This window comes from Gavialis gangeticus, unplaced genomic scaffold (assembly GCF_001723915.1).
Source record: "Gavialis gangeticus isolate Ggan-Ray unplaced genomic scaffold, GavGan_comp1, whole genome shotgun sequence".
In the NCBI taxonomy this organism is placed as follows: domain Eukaryota; kingdom Metazoa; phylum Chordata; order Crocodylia; family Gavialidae; genus Gavialis; species Gavialis gangeticus.
In genome coordinates this window covers 30,336,377-30,339,852 of record NW_017728994.1, presented here as the reverse complement: position 1 = coordinate 30,339,852, position 3,476 = coordinate 30,336,377, and the positions used below count along the sequence as shown (strand labels likewise).

General features: G+C 52.3%; 1 protein-coding gene across 3 annotated transcripts in view; it reads right to left on the bottom strand.

Moving 5' to 3' along the window:
- Nucleotides 1–2,021, bottom strand: part of SEC31B (SEC31 homolog B, COPII coat complex component) — a 90,576-nt gene extending 88,555 nt beyond the window's left edge. For 2 of the 3 annotated variants that reach the window (XM_019502515.1, XM_019502517.1), the window contains exon 1: nucleotides 1,945–2,021. The gene's annotated coding sequence lies outside the window, so the exon portion shown is untranslated. Of the gene's footprint in view, nucleotides 1–1,647; nucleotides 1,880–1,944 lie in introns of those variants that run through there. The other variant, XM_019502516.1, reaches the window with a different exon arrangement.
- Nucleotides 2,022–3,476: the final 1,455 nt, after the last annotated feature.

Sequence of the window (3,476 nt, the reverse complement as noted above, 5' to 3'; positions counted from 1 at the left end):
AGCAAGCACTGGGGAAGTCCCTGTTCCCCCGAGCACTACCAGGAGTGACTAGAAATAATGGTTACAAGCTGGCAGAGAATAGATTCAGGCTAGATATCAGGAGGCGCTACTTCACGGTCAGGGCGGCTAGGATCTGGAACCAACTTCCAAGAGAAGTGGTGTTGGTTCCTACCCTGGGGGTCTTTAAGAGAAGGCTAGAGGAACATTTTGCCGGAGTCATTTGACCCCAGTACTCTTTCCTGCCATGGCAGGGGGTCGGACTTGATGATCTACTCAGGTCCCTTCCAACCCTATCAACTATGAAACTATGAGGCACCAGAGAGCAAAGTAACTTGCCCAAAGTCCCTTAGCAGGCCAGTATCTCCCAGTGTTCCAGTTCGATACTCCATCTGTTAAGCCTCACAACCCAGAGGATACCAGGAAACAAGTCTGGAAGAAGTCATAGATGTAGCCTGGAACACGTCAGAGAAATCTAAATAAACGTGCCATCCAGTTCCCTGCAGATCACACCCAATACCTAGAGACAGACAGTGGTCAGTGATCCCTCTGATTTCAGCTGCCACAGCATGTGCATAAAACAAAGAGGATATCAGTTAGGCTGGGCCTAAACTGGCACTACTAATAGAGATGTCATGAATCACACTCACTGAATAGGCAACCAGTGCACAGCAGCATAAGGAAGCAGCTGTGAAAGCACACCTCACTTGAGTGAAACAATTAAAACCCAGATAAGGTACCCAAGAGTGATCCAGACAAGAAACCAACAGTTTAGAGACTCTGAGCACTTATCTATCCTTGCTGAAAAAACAATTCCATTGAAAGCACAGCATGGCTTTAAAGAGGATGGCATCTCCTGCACTGCGAAGGGGCTCTCCTGACGCTCATCTGGACCAAGGACAGTCAGTGACACAAGACCCTTCTAAATGTCTTGGCATCTTACTTCTCAGTACCCAAAATGATTCATCATCCCCAAGGCACAGAAACGGTCCTACAGCAACCTCCTCTGGCTGTCCTAGGAAGAGCTGATTTTTTAACAGGATTCGCAGAGCAATTGTGCCACCTGGCGTTCTCCCTAAAAGTCACACAGCAAGTTGTTGACAAAGTTCATGCCTTATCTCCGGAGCTGTAATTAATAAACCACAGCAATTCCTACTCTATCTACCTGGCTGAGAGCAGATTAGAAATTTCAGGTATTTCCAACTGCTACTGACAGCCACAGAACAGGATGAGCGCTGCTCAGTCAGCTGCAAGCTGCTGCAGAGTATCCTTAAAAGGAAACCGCTTGTACAAAGGGAGAAGCTAGTCAGAACACTGCTGGGAGCAGAGAGAACAAGAGGTATTGATCCCTCGAGCCAGGCATAGAAACGTATCCTCTCACTGTGCAACGCAGCTTGCAGACAGTGCTGAGCGAGGCAGCAACCTGTCCTCCTCACATGCTTGCAATCACAGCTGCCAGGACACGACTGCAAGGGGTCTATTAAGTGCACAGATGGCTGCTGTTGTAATGACAACCAGACCCCACCACGGCCCCGACCGCAGCACTTGTAATCACGACCATCCCAACGGCCCCTGTCGTAGGCCTCGGCGCCCTCCCGCCACCCCCAGCCCCTCCGGAGCAGCGACGCCCTCTTCCACAGCACTTTTCACCTGCAGGTCCCGACGCCCTCGCCCTAGAGCTGCTCCAGCCACGGCCGCGCCTGCTCTCGCAGGGTGAAACTGAGGCAGGGGCAGGGGAAGGCCTCGCCCAAGGTCGCCCCCCCAGGACAGCGTCTAAGCCACGGATTTACCCGAGGCCTCCCAAGATGCCGCCCAGCATCCTCCCGCCGCCTCAACACCAGCCCCACCCTGCCCCGGGGCCTCGCGTGGGAGCGAGCGGCAGGGAGGCTCCGGCGGCAGCGGAGCCGGACTGTGACTCTGGGGCCCGCGGTGGGGGATGGCCTTTACCGGCTCCAGCTCCGGCGGCAACGTCTCCTCCGCGGCCCGCACCGCTCGTCCCGGGGACGGTGGCCGCCAGGCGCCCGAATTGCTCCGCCCGCGAAGCGCTGCATAGGCTGCGGCTCCGCCCCCAGCCAAGAGCTGCAGCTCCCCGCCCGGGCCGGCAGCGCTCCGGCGCCTCGGGGAGGGGGACAGGAGCTGCACCCTGTGCGGAGAGCGGCTCCTCTGCCCCTGAGCAGGACCAAGAGAGCCCCTGAACCTGAAGAGACTAATTTGCCTGATGAACTCTGCCCCTTGGTCTCATTTTACAATGCCTCAATCCAGCGGGGTCTCCACACGTGTGGCATTAGGCCCTCTCAGCCCAGCAATGCCCTTGGGCCAAACTGTATGTGTTAGCAGTGGCCCCCTTGCCCTTATGGTCAAGGCCAGCGCCTCTGCGAACAGGCTTCGGTTGCGGTACACACAGCACGCAGATTGCCGCACTCCCTTCCAGCTTGGTAACCACCCACAGAAACCCGTTGTTTGCACTGTTTTCTTATCCTGTTAAAACAGAAAGTGTCTTGTGATATTGCAGCCGGATCAGGGAAAAGAGCCTGGCTCCGTGAAGCTGGCCCTGAATAAGAAAATTCCCATAAGAATCCCACAGGGGAAAAGGGATTGCAGTGATGCTGTTGGAGTCTCAGATCCAGTATAGAACCCATAGGCTAAAAGAGGACTTCTGACTCATGAAAAATTAAGACCGCATGTGCTCGTGCTCGTCTGAAACCTTATAGTACTTTCCAAAGGGTAGGAATGTCATGCCTTTTCTTGTCCATTTCCCTTTCAGTTATTATTTCATCTAACTAGTACCTATTACAACTTCAGGCCATGTACTTCTGTATGGTCACTAGTCTGTTGTAAATGAATACTCAGCAAGTTTCATTTCCTTCCAAGTCCACCAAGTCCAATTAGAGTCCACATGTTGCTTCTGAGTCTGGAGGCAAAAAGCGCTCTCCACCGATTAAACCCGCTGTCCAGCATCCCCAGAAAGGCTGTCAAAGTCAGTGGTGTTGTGTCCTCCTGACCCTCTGTCTCTCACCTAGATTGTAGGCACTGCAGGCTTCCAGCTTAACCCCTTCTGAAGACAACACATGTCCCTTGCCTTCAAGACAGGTTTAGAAAAGGTCTCTCTTAACCAAAGAATCTTTGCATTTAAGGATTCAAGGTTAGAGACCTTTGGAAACAAAAGCTCAGAGCTAAGATATATCCCTCCCATTCTGGGAGTTCAAGGTTTGTCAGTTCTTGAGACTGGGTAGTCCTTCCAGCAAATCCTTTTTTCATATGTTCACCTTCCCTCAAACTAGAATCCCATTATTCAGAGCCCAGGTCCCTATTTAGCTACATGCTTAAAAGCTCCAGGCACCTCAGTCACGCTTGCTTCACTGTAGAAAAGACAGTTCCATGGGATGGGCTTATAAGAAGAGAGAGTCAGACGGGGTATTGCTGACTTTGTTTTTGAACAAATCAAACCCCTTTTTAGGTCACCACAGATAACTGAAACG